At 45.1% G+C, this 13,832-nt stretch overlaps 1 protein-coding gene across 2 annotated transcripts in view; it reads left to right on the top strand.

Annotated features, from left to right (window-relative positions):
- Positions 1-13,832, top strand: part of LOC120996038 (retinol dehydrogenase 7-like) — a 100,625-nt gene that overhangs the window by 31,434 nt on the left and 55,359 nt on the right. The window lies entirely within an intron of this gene.

Here is a 13,832-nt window from a genome sequence, read left to right as displayed (position 1 = left end):
CTCCCACCTGCAGGGTGGGTTCCCAGTATCCATGAACCTTTACTGGTTTGCCATTGCTGGCGATAATTTCCACCCAGGGTTCAGGCGGTTGGGTCAACTGGTTGGTGTCCCAGAACTTTTCAAATGCAGGCAGCTGAATAGTAGTGACCTGAGACCCAGTATCTAATAGGGCTTCAAAGGGGACCCCGTTGATCTCTATATTGATTTTAGGATGGGATCCTACATAACGTGGCATCCAATTTGGATCCTCTGGACCTAGTGTTCTACCTCCCGAGGGGTGGTCCTCAGCCTCAGGGGTTGCCCGTTTAACTGCCAGCACGTGGATTCTGTGTGTCCCAGCTTTTTGCAGTATGTACACACGGGCTTCTTGCGACCTCTATTACGCCTCCCAGGATCCCTGAGGTGAGTCTCTTGGTATGGAGGTGGGAACGGCCTAGGAGATGACAGGAACTCTTCTTCTGTCATTATGGGTTTTTCCCATTTCTCTATTTTTCTGCACACTTTCTCTAGACTTTTAGTGAGGCGATTTACTTGCTCTGTCAGCATGGCAATAGTATGGGTAGCTGACACTTGAACAGCTTGGCCGGCCTCAGCTCGGTTAGTGATAAGCGGTTTTGGCCTGCAGGCTGATGACTCAGATAGGGCGCTCGACTCAGATAGGGCGCTCAACTCAGGAGATACTGTGGACCCCAGGATCTTTATAGCCAATTCTTTAAAGTCTAGAAAGGCACTGTTAGGGTGCTGGGCAGACAGCATCTTTAACCCCTTAAGGACCGGGCTCATTTTCACCTTAAGGACCAGGCCATTTTTTGGAAATCTGACCAGTGTCACTTTAAGTGCTAATAACTTTAAAACGCTTTGACTTATCCAGGCCGTTCTGAGATTGTTTTTTCGTCACATATTGTACTTCATGACACTGGTAAAATGAAGTCAAAAAAATTATTTTTTTTTGCACAAAAAAATACCTAATTTACCAAAAATTTGGAAAAATTTGCAAATTTCAAAGTTTCAGTTTCTCTACTTCTGTAATACATAGTAATACCCCAAAAAATTGTGATGACTTTACATTCCCCATATGTCTACTTCATGTTTGAATTGTTTTGGGAATGATATTTTATTTTTTGGGGATGTTATAAGGCTTAGAAGTTTAGAAGCAAATCTTGAAATTTTTCAGAAATTTACAAAAACTCAATTTTTAGGGACCAGTTCAGGTCTGAAGTCGATTTGCGAGGCTTACATAATAGAAACCACCCAAAAATGACCCCATCTAAGAAACTACACCCCTCAAGGTATTCAAAACTGATTTTGCATACATTATTAACCCTTTAGGTGTTGCACAAGAGTTATTGGCAAATGGGGAGGAAATTTGAGAATTTAATTTTTTTGTCAAATTTTTCATTTTAACACATTTTTTCCACTAACAAAGCAAGGGTTAACAGCCAAACAAGATTGTATCTTTATTGCCCTGACTCTGCCGTTTACAGAAACACCCCATATGTGGCCGTAAACTACTGTACGGGCACACAGCGGGGCGTAGAGTGAAAGGTGCGCCGTTTTGTTTTTGGAGGGCTGATTTTTATGGACTGGTTTTTTGACACCATGTCCCATTTGAAGCCCCCTGATGCACCCCTAGAGGAGAAACTCCCTAAAAGTGACCCCATCTAAGAAACTACACCCCTCAAGGTATTCAAAACTGATTTTACATACGTCGTTAACCCTTTAGGTGTTGCACAAGAGTTATTGGCAAATGGGGATGAAATTTGAGAATTTCATTTTTTTGCCTAATTTTCAATTTTAACCCATTTTTTCCACTAACAAAGCAAGGGTTAACAGCCAAACAAGATTGTATCTTTATTGCCCTGACTCTGCTGTTTACATAAACACCCCATATGTGGCAGTAAACTACTGTACGGCCACACAGCGGGGCGCAGAGTGAAAGGTGCGCCGTTTGGTTTTTGGAAGGCTGATTTTGCTGGACTGTTTTTTTGACACCATGTCCCATTTGAAGCCCCCCTGATGCACCCCTAGAGTAGAAACTCCATAAAAGTGACCCCATCTAAGAAACTACACCCTTCAAGGTATTCAAAACTGATTTTACAAACGTTGTTAACCCTTTAGGTGTTGCACAAGATTTAATGGAAAATAGAGACACAATTTCAAAATTTCAAATTTTTGGCAGATTTTCCATTTTAATATTTTTTTTCCAGTTACAAAGCAAGGGTTAACAGCCAAACAAAACTCATTATTTATGGCCCTGATTCTGTAGTTTACAGAAACACCCCATATGTGTTCGTAAACCGCTGTACTGGCACACGGCAGGGCGCAGAAGGAAAGGAATGCCATACGGTTTTTGGAAGGCAGGTTTTGCTGGACTGGTTTTTTTGACACCATGTCCCATTTGAAGCCCCCTGATGCACCCCTAGAGTGGAAACTCCAAAAAAGTGACTCCATTTTAGAAACTACGGGATAGGGTGGCAGTTTTGTTGGTACTAGTTTAGGGTACATATGATTTTTGGTTGCTCTATATTACACTTTTTGTGCAGCAAGGTAACAAGAAATAGCTTTTTTGGCACTTTTTTTTTTTTTGTTATTTACAACATTCATCTGACAGGTTAGATCATGTGGTAATTTTATAGAGCAGGTTGTCACGGATGCGGCGGTACCTAATATGTATACATTTTTTTATTTATGTAAGTTTTATACAATAACTTCATTTTTAAAACCAAAAAAATGTTTTAGTGTCTCCATAGTCTAAGAGCCATAGTTTTTTCAGTTTTTGGGCGATTATCTTGAATAGGGTCTCATTTTTTGCGGGATGAGATGACGGTTTGATTGGCACTATTTTGGGGTGCATATAACTTTTTGATCGCTTGCTATTACACTTTTTGTGACGTAAGATGGCAAAAAATGGCTTTTTTTTACACTGTTTTTATTTTTATTTTTTTACGGTGGTCATCTGAGGGGTTAGGTCATGTGATATTTTTATAGAGCCGGTCGATACGGACGCGGCGATACCTAATATGTATACTTTTTTTTTATTTATGTAAGTTTTACACAATGATTTCATTTTTGAAACAAAAAAAAAATCATGTTTTAGTGTTTCCATAGTCTAAGAGCCATAGTTTTTTCAGCTTTTGGGCGATTATCTTGAGTAGGGTCTCATTTTTTGCGGGATGAGATGACGGTTTGATTGGTACTATTTTGGCGTACATGCGACTTTTTTGATCACTTTTATTACCTTTTTTGGGAAGTAAGGTGGGCAAAATTTCAATTTTCTCATAGTTTTTATTTTTTTATTTTTATGGCGTTCACCGTGCGGGGAAAGTAACATGACCATTTTATAGATCAGGTCGTTACGGACGCGGCGATACCTAATATGTGTAGTTTATTTTATTTTTTTAATTTTTATTCAGTGATAAATGTTATTTTTTTTTATCTTAACTTTTTTCACTTTTTTTTAAATTTTTTTGACCCAGACCCGCTTGGTTCTTGAAGATCCAGTGGGTCTGATGTCTGTATAATACAGTACAGTACAATATATATTGTTCTGTACTGTATTTTACTTACACTGAACAGATCTGTGCTTTTAGCATAGATCTGTTCAGCACCATGGACAGCAGGACGCCTGAGCAGGCGTCCTGTTGCCATGGGAACCCTCCCCGTCTGCTCAGAACTTCGCAGACGGGGAAGGGTAAGCACAGGGCTGAGGGGGGCTCTCTGGGGGCTCTCTCCCTCTCCATCGGGGGGCTGCAAAGGCACAGCAGCCCCCCGATGGAGAGGGAGGGAGCTCCCTGACCGATGACAGTTAACTTTTTCCATACAGCGGTCCGTACGGACCGCGGTATGGAAAGGGTTAAACGGCTGACATCTGCACAGATGTCAGCCGTTTATACCAGGGTGCCAGCAATGTGCTGGCACCCTGGTATACCCACTAGAAGCCAACGATCATTCATGGGGAGGCGGGCGGGGGATCGCGATCCCGCCTGCCGCATCGCCCGCCTCCCGCAACGCCCCCACCGCATGCGACACCCAAATATAGATTTTAGCCACTCTAAAGTTTCTGATCGCCGCGGTCAGGGACCGCGGGGATCAGAAACTGCAAAAAGCGCAGCAAACCGCAGGTCTGAATTGACCTGCGGTTTGCTGCGATCGCCGACACGGGGGGGTCACATGACCCCCCCTGGCGTTGTCACAGGATGCCGGCTGAAGGATTTCAGCCGAAATCCCGTTCCGTTTAACCCCTCGGGCGCCGGAATACAGATTTTAAGTCAGGACGTACCGGTACGTCCTGTGTCCTTAAGGACTCGGGAAATAGGGCGTACCGGTACGTCCTATGTCCTTAAGGGGTTAACTGGGTCCTTATTTGTTCACTAGACACCCCGTTGATAAATTGTTCCCTCAGGGTCTGGTCTTGGTTATCAGCCTCTTTGGGATCTATCTGCATTACAGCCCCTAAAGCCTCCTGAAGTGATAGGGCAAAGTCACGGAGGGACTCACCGGACTTCTGTTTCTTGCCAAAGAAGTGCATCTTTATCTCTGAGGCAGTCCTAGTTTCAAAAGTGGCTCTGAGGCGGGTGAATATCTGCTCTAGAGTAATCCGCTCAGCAGCATGCCAGGATAACACTTCTCTACGGGCAGCTCCCTCCAGTTGTGCCAGCAGGATTTCCATTTGCTGGTCGGCATTTATAGGGTACAATCGGAATAGTGCCAGCAACTTTTCTTTAAAGTCCCTTAGGGTATGGGTCTCTCCCCTGTAGCGAGGGAACCATGGGGCCCCGAAATAGTAAGGCATGGTAAAGGGCATCATGCTGGGGGCTGTAGGATGATTAGGAGCCGCAAGCTCTCCCGGGGCCGGCTGCTCAGGCACTCCTGGCTCTGACATGGTAGTCTATTTAGAGGTGGCTGCTGGCGACTAAAGGGGCCGGTACACTCCCCTTCCCTCCGGTTACAAGTGCTTACCGGTATCGCCGGGCTTGCGCAGGCCAAGTCTCGAGAGGTTTCAGACGTCCTGAGCACCCGATGACGCAGAAGAAGCAGGGCCGCGGCGGTGCGATGATGAAGAGGGGCGGGACTCTCTGTGTCTTTGCAGGGATCCGCCCACGAAGGTCCTCAGCGGCGCGGGAAACTTTACTCCAGGCAGCTGGTGGCCATCTTTAGCAAAACGCTGTCCATTCACTGACAGCAAGCAGGAATGTAAAAAGTCCACAAAACCACACTCCAATGTGGCGATTTTCTTCCTCTTGTTAGCGCAACACTGCACAGCGCTTTTTAGAAGTTTTGGGTACACTTTGGGTACGATTTTCAGTCCACAAAGTCCACTTTCAATAAACAGGTAATTTGTCACTTTGGTCACAGGGCAACTGTATAAGGCACAAAGTTCACGCTTCTTGCACTGGAAAGCGTGAGTATCCTGTTCGTGACGCCAAAAGAGAGGTGCAGCGTACTCAAGTTGTGTGTAATAGAGTTTCTGGGTGTAGTAGTGCAATGACACTAACCTGAGACGGCTGACTCTCTGCAAGGGCAGGTGATGGTATAAAATGTTCGTGACGCCAGTGCCAATTAAACGGTGGCACGCCGTTTGCGGATAGCAGGAATAAATTGAGGAACACGTGGTATTAAAACAGAACTCCAACTTTAGTAGTTTTCATGCAGAGACAATATTGGAATCGCAGTTCCTTGGCATACAGTCGATTTTTCAATACGGTTGATGCAGGCAATTACAGATTTAGCAAGGTGATTACAGAGTGTTGAACACAGGACTTGCAGTACAGGAGCTTGCACTCTATTTCTGTCTGATCCTGGAATATAGCAATTCTTCACCAAGGCCCAATAACCTAGTTCTGGCTTTATATCCTTGGCTATAGCTTTAGAAAGTACCTCCTCTGTTATTTTTAGTACCTCTTGCTTCTCTGCAGTTTGCCTCTGTCTCTCTCTGCTTCCTGAGGCTCTAGAAACTTCTGAGCCCTCCACTAGACTGACTTTCACTTCCCTGTCTGGGCCTTATATAAACTAGGGCTCTCTAGCTCCCTCTAGTGACTAGAAGCTGGAATGACACCCCTAGCAGACCTGTACATGCAAGTGTCATAGTAGCAGGGAAACACATAGCATTGCATTACATGACATTTTATAAAACTGACATATACCAACTTCTCCATAACTAAGGAGGGACGACAGCACACCAAGTGACACTTTGGTAGTGACGGGTATTACAGTCCCCGTACACTACAATTATGTTAGTTTTGTGAACTGCATCTATGCCTTTAGCCACCAAGGTTAACGTTTCAAGAGGAACAGAACGATACTCTGGGTGAGCAGTCTTTAGAGACTTTTGGATGTGAGGTTTTAATCCATCAGCAAAGGCACTAGACAACATCCTGGTTTGCACTGGGTCCTGTTTAGAGAACCCCATTCGGTTTGCAAATTTTTCCACTGACTCGGCCTTATCTTGTTTCATATCCTGAATTTGGATAGCCGGATCGGACAGCCTGGTCCTAGCCCAAGTCTCTAATAATTCAAAGAAATGTACTCCAGACTGATAGGTTTTTTGGTATTCTTCATCCCCATGGTTCGGGGCTGGCAGCTTCTTAACAATGGTTGGCCAAAAAGAATCCCCTGCCTTAATTTGGGTAAGCCCAGAGAGATCCCTCCATGTGGCAAAATGTGTTTTTCTGATCTGTTCTAATGCCCTATAGAAAGGAATGGGATATTGTTCGAGGTCGGGGAGAGAGTTCACCAGATTGGTGGCCTGTGTGGGGTAAAAGTCACGTATCTCCCCTGATGGCTTATTTCAGGGGAGGCTTAGCGGTCTGAGCTTGTCTGGTCAGGACCTCTATTTGTCCGGCTAACTTGGCCACCTCCAGGTCTCTTTCTCTCTCTCGCTCTCTCTCCATCTCCCCTCCCTTTCTGCACTCCACACTTCCCCTGTCTCTTCTCCTCCTGCTTTTCCCAGCAGGGGCATGAAGGAAGGGGGGCTAACAGGAGTACTGACTGCTGGGTCTTGAGGAGGTTTTGTCTCTTCCTCCTCCTGCTGCTCTTTCTGTTCTTTCTGTCCCCACGTCTCTACTCCCATCATAATGGGCACATTCAAGGGATTTAGGGGTGCAGTAGAATGGGCAACCTGACCCCCTGGCACATAATATGTGCCATCTGGTTTCACCACAGGATACAAGGGAGTTACTGGCTTCAGCATTGTCCCTGTAGTCTGTCTGGCTGATACTTCACAGGGCTGCGCTGTCTCATCAAATGTTATCAACGGAGGGTCGGGGCAACTCAGAGTGGACTGTCTGTCACCCTGCGGTGGGGGCTGGACAGGGCAGAGGACCGTCTGAACGGGGATGCGGGGGTTGTGTCTACGGACCGGAGCTAGGTTGTCACAGAGGCCCTGTCACTTCTGGAAGGGTGGGGCCAGGGGGCACCACAAGCAAGACTCATATCTTGGGCATCAGGATTCTGCTACTCACAATGTACCCACCTCCATCCTGCTGGACCCCTCACTGTCACCCCACTCGGTGGGCAGAGCCCCTCAGAGTGCGAATCATCACATCCTGCTCCACCGGCACCATTATAGGGCGGCTTTGTCCCATTTTGTGGCATATAGACATACGTTTTCAGACCTTCACCCCATCTCTCAGATCCTCCGTTAGCAGCCAGGCGGTCTGCTGTTCGCTACTAGTGATGAGCGAGCATGCTCGGCCGAATACCTGTTCGGCTCGAGCATCGCTATGCTCGGCACATGGTTGTACTCGGCCGAGTACCACATGTGCTGGAGCGCCATGCTCGAGTCTCCTCCCCGCACGTTTGGTGCCTGCTAAGCAGTCAATAAACGTGCAGGTAAGTATTGCCATCACTGTAATGCCAGTAGCCATGTTTTCTACTGGCATTACAGTGATTGGCTGGCCGAAACGCGTCATCGGGTGCTATATAGCACCTGGTCACGCGGGTTCGGCTCATTGCGAGTCAGGGAGAGCTGCTGTTAGGAAGGGTCAGAAAGTGTAGGGAGAATTTGATTGCAAATTCTCATTTTAAAGACGTTTAAAGACTAAAAATTCCTTTTAAGGACTATTGTGTGTGTTGGCAGCAATTTGAAAGTGCAGATTTGCACTTTTTTGTGTGTTAATTTACATATATTTCCCAGAATATGACCACATTTTTGCTGTCTGCGGTTTAATCCGTTAATCTCAGTGCTCTGTATTTGAACACCGTCTGTGGTTTGCAGGGCCATAAATTGGGAAAAAGTGAAAAAAAATATACAGTACAGACCAAAAGTTTGGACACACCTTCTCATTCAAAGAGTTTTCTTTATTTTCATGACTATGAAGGCATCAAAACTATGAATTAACACATGTGGAATTATATACATAACAAACAAGTGTGAAACAACCGAAAATATGTCATATTCTAGGTTCTTCAAAGTAGCCACCTTTTGCTTTGATTACTGCTTTGCACACTCTTGGCATTCTCTTGATGAGCTTCAAGAGGTAGTCCCCTGAAATGGTCTTCCAACAGTCTTGAAGGAGTTCCGAGAGATGCTTAGCACTTGTTGGCCCTTTTGCCTTCACTCTGCGGTCCAGCTCACCCCAAAAAATCTCAATTGGGTTCAGGTCCGGTGACTGTGGAGGCCAGGTCATCTGGCGCAGCACCCTATCACTCTCCTTCATGGTCAAATAGCCCTTACTTTCAAAGTTTTCCCAATTTTTCGGCTGACTGACTGACCTTCATTTCTTAAAGTAATGATGGCCACTCGTTTTTCTTTACTTAGCTGCTTTTTTTTTATTTCTTGCCATAATACAAACATAATTTTTTCCATAATCTATTCAGTAGGACTATCAGCTGTGTATCCACCTGATTTCTCCTCAACACAACTGATGGTCCCAACCCCATTTAGAAGGGAAGAAATCCCACTTATTAAACCTAACAGGGCACACCTGTGAAGTGAAAACCATTTCAGGGGACTACCTCTTGAAGCTCATCAAGAGAATGCCAAGAGTGTCCAAAGCAGTAATCAAAGCAAAAGGTGGCTACTTTGAAGAACCTAGAATATGACATATTTTCAGTTGTTTCACACTTCTTTGTTATGTATATAATTCCACATGTGTTAATTCATAGTTTTGATGCCTTCAGTGTGAATCTACAATTTTCATAGTCATGAAAATAAAGAAAACTCTTTGAATGAGAAGGTGTGTCCAAACTTTTGGTCTGTACTGTATATACATATTTCCCATAATCTGACCACATTTTTGCTGTCTGCGGTTTAATCCGTTAATCTCAGTGCTCTGCATTTGAACACTGTCTGTGGTTTTCAGGGCCATATATCGGGAAAAGGTGAAAAAATATATATATGTATTTTTCCCAGAATCTGACCACATTTTTGCTGTCTACGGTGTAATGCGTTAATTGTGTGATCTGCATTTCAAAGTATTTGCTGGTTGTCAGAGCCTTATCCAGGGCAAAAATAAAGGTTGTCAGGGCCATATCCAGGCCAAAAATTTAAATACCGAAAAAAGTATTTTTTCCCAGAATCTGACCACATTTTTGCTGTCTATGGTCTAATGCGTTAATAGTGTGATCTGCATTACAAAGCATTTGCTGGTTGTCATGGCCTTATTCAGGGCAACAATAAAGGTTGTCAGGGCCATATCCAGGCCAAAAATTTAAATACAGAATTCCCCCCCCCCCCCCCCAGAATCTGACCACATTTTTGCTGTCTATGGTGTAATGCGCTAATTGTGTGATCTGCATTTCAAAGCATTTGCAGATTGTCAGGGCCTTATGTAGGCCAAAAGATAAAATAGAAAAATCATAATTTTTTCCATAATCTTTTTTGCTGTGTATGGTGTATTCCCTGAATTGAGTCATCTGCAATTCAATACCTTTTGTGGTTGTCAGGTCCAGATTTTGACAAAAAATATAAAATACAGAAAACATTTTTTTCCCATAATATATCCACAATTTTTATGTCAATGGTGTCTGACGTTAATTGTCACATCTGCACTGCAATACCTTTTGTGTTTGTATGGTGCAAATATTTGAAAAAATTCAAGAAAGCTAACAAAAGCTTTTCAAAGACCCCAAAGTCCTTTTAAGGACTACTGTGTGTGTGTGTGTGTGTGTGTGTGTGTTTGACAGCAGCAAGATATTTTTCTTTAATACCTATTACTGACGAACTCATCCGCAGACTGTGTTTTTTTGCGTAAATTCAAATAATCAGCTCCACATTTATTGTCTATAGTGTGTGCGTTTAATATACATCCGTGACATATACAGTACTCCATTCGAAAAGGGTTTCTTTAGGTATAATTTAACAAATATGGGCCTAATCTAGTGTCCATAGTGTGTTGTTTTCTGTGACATATACAGTACGCTATCCGAAAAGGGTTTATTTAGTTCAAACATCACCCGTGCCCTGACCAACGCAGTTATTATGAAGGTCCACTTAACAACCGACACATGGACAAGTGCTTTTGGCCAGGGACGCTACATGTCCGTGGCAGCACACTGGGTGAACCCTGTGGAGGCCGGGAGCAAGTCGTACCCTGGGATGGCACAGGTGCTACCTACGCCAAGGATTGCGGGCCCACTTCCCATCAGGATTTTCACCACCTACATTAATTTAAGCAAACCCCCTTCTCCTACTCCTACTCCATTTCCACCTCAGAATTATCATCTTTCAGCCCCAGTCAGCCATCAGTCAGTAGCTGTAAGCAGTGTAGCACAGCAGTGGGGAGGCGGCAACAGGCCGTGCTGAAATTATTTTGCTTAGGTTAAAAACAGCACACTGCCGCAGAGCTGTGACAGGGTATAAGGGACCAGACTGAGCTGTGGCTCTCGCCACTCAACCTACAACCAGGCATGGTTGTTTGTTGTGTCTGATAATGGCCGTAACTTGGCAGCTTTTCAGCTCGGCAAGCTCACACACATAGCAATCATACAGCTTAGTGTCCACAGGCCTAAATGGCAACATTTCCTGGGCCACCTATTTTTAAAGGTGTGCATTTGCACTTTGGTTCAAAGGCCTGGGTTAAGGACAACTGTACGCGGGCCTATTTGGTGTGGCCCGCCTTCTCCCTTTTGCCATCCCACAGCCTCTTCCAGCCTGTTGTGGTGCTGTGGATCCCTCCCCCTCTGTACTGCTGTCCTAGCTTGGCTTGCCACCTACCCAGGTTGGGTCAGTGATGTCATTGTCCAGCAACCCCTCTTCCACTTCCTCACTCGGGTCATCCTCCTGACTTGTGTTGTTGACCAAACAGGACCCTCACCTATTGACAACTGTGTCGCACCCGCATCATCCACCTCATTAAACACTAATTGCCATTCCCCACCCTCATCTTCTTCTGACTGTGGATGCTGAGGAGTTTGGGAATCGGTGCACAAGATCTCCTCATGTCCCTCTTCAGGGAGGGTCAGCTCACCTGTAGGCCCAAACCTAAAATCTTTCACTGAGTCAGCTCACCTGCAGGCCCGCAACTCAATGTGAATGAGCCCCTCCGTTATGTGATATACAGGTTTTATAGGAGTGCCTCTTCCTTGTAATTTTTTTTGCTTTCATATACAAGTAAATCTACAGGAAATAATGTTTTTTTTCTTCAATTTTTAATCTAAAATGTATTTTTGATTTCAAATGTGGGTGTACAAAATTACTTACATTGTGGGCCTGGTGATCAGTCTAAGGCCTTTTAGGCACAGCAGCAGCATGGTGATGAAAATGAGTGGCAAGGTGACATACTGTGGAGATGGCAGGATGAGGAGGACACATAGTGGCACAATGACTGAGTCTGGATGAAAGACTAAGGCCACAGATTGATTATAAAGATGCAGCTGGCAAAGGCATCTTTAGAGCTGTATAACGGGCACGTGCAGAATAATGCAGCCATCAAAATGAAGTTGGGTTTGTCGGTTTCACCGCAACTCACCAGAAGGATCGCAAATCTAATCTTTAAAAGGGTCAACTCACCTGCAGGCCCAAACTGAAAATCTTTCTCAGGGTCAGCTCACCTGCAGGCCCAAACCCCAAATCTTTTACAAGACTAAGGCCACAGATTGTTTATAAAGATACAGATGGCAAATGCATCTTTAGAGCTGTATGATGAGCACCTGCAGAATAATGCAGTAATCAAAATGAAGTTGGGTTTGTCAGTGTCACGGTCTTATTGTTGTTTGAACGTGACGCGGTTGCCGTGCAGACTCGTTGCTGGTGGCAACGTGTAGTTTTTTGGTTTGCATGTGCAATTCCCCTTTAAGGTGTTCCTCCCTGCTGTTTGGTTAGCTAGGGGTTAATCTTCTAGCTAGTGGGGATTATGGTGTGTCCTGGGTGTGGCCACAAGATTGACATATACCTACTGCTTGCAGACTGGGGGCAGTTGTTCTACAGCCTTGTTTGGTGATGGAGCTCTGCTCCTTGCCTGGGTGATTCTGCCCAGTCCTTGAGGGCCACCTTATTGGACATAAATTGTCTTTCCTTATGTTTTCTCCTGGTTCCCTACCTCACTTGTTATTTGTTAGGTGTGAGTTTATGTTCAGGGTGTGTTCTACGACTTCATAGTTGTTACATGTCTGGGCTGTTGTTGGTGTTTGTGCCTACATGTATGTTTGACGTTTGCCCTGTATGTTGTAGCCTGTTTGCAGCGCTGCTTGGGGCTGCCATGCACTGTGTGAGCATGGGGGGCTCTGGCAGAGTTAGTATGCTGGATTCCTGTGTGGGTTGTTTGTACTGTGACCTGCTGTGTGTTCGGGCTCCTGTACTGATGCACGGGTTCCAGTGGTGGAGGCTTCGGCAGGTAAATGAGTTGTCTTGTTGTTCTTACCTGCCGATCCTCTTGTTGTGAATGGTCTCTCCTTTTCCCTTTGTTGCTAGGCCTGTGGAGACTCTGGTTCATCCGTGTCTTGGATGAACCTGGTTGTCTCAGGTCCCTGTCTCCTAACCTCAGGGAAATTCAGGGTTCTGAGGTTCCAGCGTATGGGCCCTCCTACCTTATGGGTCGGCTCATACAGTTAGGAGAACAAGGCCAGATTTAGGGATGCTTTAGGAGGTGCCCTGTTCCCTTATTCTGGTGTACTGGCCTAGCAGCTACCCTTTATCCTTTTTACATTGTACGGTAGGGGTTTTTCCCCCACTCCCCACTGTGACAGTCGGTTCCACCGCAGTTCACCAGCAGGACCGAAAATCAAATCTTAAAAAGGGTCAGCTCACCTGCAGGGCCAAATCTAAAATCTTTTACAGGGTTAGCTCACCTGCAGGCCCAAACCCAAAATCTTTTACAGGCTCAGCTCACCTGCAGGCCCAAACCTAAAATCTTTTACTGGGTCACCTCACGTGCAGGCCCAAACCTAAAATCTTTTACAGGGTCAGCTCAACAGCAGGCCCGCAACTCATGCTGCCTTGCTTTGAAATGGTAGCCGTATTTGTTTCTCAGGCACCCTCTCCGAAATCGAACAATGATTCACCTTCACCCGTGGTCACCATGTTAGGCGCATAAAAGAACATCGAAAGTTGATAGGGAAACTATCAAAATGGATCGTAGACGTGCGATCAGGCAGAAGTTATCTAGAGTCAACAAAGCAGCAGCAGGGCCTCTCCTGTATAACATTTCCTTATCCAAAATACTGCAGTGATATTCCCTGTAATTTTATATTGCTAATTCCAATAACAGGGCATCTTAAGAGTCCTGTATTATTATTTATCGTCAATACCTCCCAGAGTCAGGAGAAATTTGTGCTCCCCCCCTCCCGCTTGCCTTCCTTGGATGTGGTAGCCATTTGTCAGGCTACCTCTCCGGAATCAAACACTGATTCCCCGTTACCCATAGTTTACAATTGTTTTGAACTGACTATTACAT

This window comes from Bufo bufo, chromosome 3, assembly GCF_905171765.1.
Source record: "Bufo bufo chromosome 3, aBufBuf1.1, whole genome shotgun sequence".
Lineage (NCBI taxonomy): Eukaryota > Metazoa > Chordata > Amphibia > Anura > Bufonidae > Bufo > Bufo bufo.
Note: the sequence above shows the minus strand (reverse complement) of the source record. Positions and strands in the feature narration are given on the sequence as shown.